Source organism: Echinococcus granulosus (assembly GCF_000524195.1).
Source record: "Echinococcus granulosus chromosome Unknown EG_S00021, whole genome shotgun sequence".
NCBI classification, from domain to species: Eukaryota; Metazoa; Platyhelminthes; class Cestoda; order Cyclophyllidea; family Taeniidae; genus Echinococcus; species Echinococcus granulosus.
In genome coordinates this window covers 1,017,950-1,018,363 of record NW_020170401.1, presented here as the reverse complement: position 1 = coordinate 1,018,363, position 414 = coordinate 1,017,950, and positions in this window count along the sequence as shown.

Here is a 414-nt window from a genome sequence, read left to right as displayed (position 1 = left end):
AGGAAGACCTTCTTTCCGATTGACAGCTAGAACGAGTGAGTCAGTCAAATGGAAGAAAGTCCTATTTCAAAAGAACGTAAAAGAATAGCCTATCCCACAGACACTGCAGGGCCCACCAAGTCGGATATACCATCAAAATTAACCACATTTCAATGTGTACCTTCCTTCTTCCTCAGAGCGTCCTGCTTCACCTTGCCTACAGTTATGCTTCTTCTTCAGCCCCCATAATTCTTCCTGGTAATAGAATGAAAGCTGTATTATATGGGAAAGGCTTTCATGAATCGAGCCCTTTTGGAACGTTTTTGTATTTAATTACGTTAAAACAAAGTTCCAAAGAGACTTAATGGAATAAATCTACTGGCAAATGCACAGTGAACTTGATGGTGTAGCAATTTGAAGTGTGGAAAGGTCTTT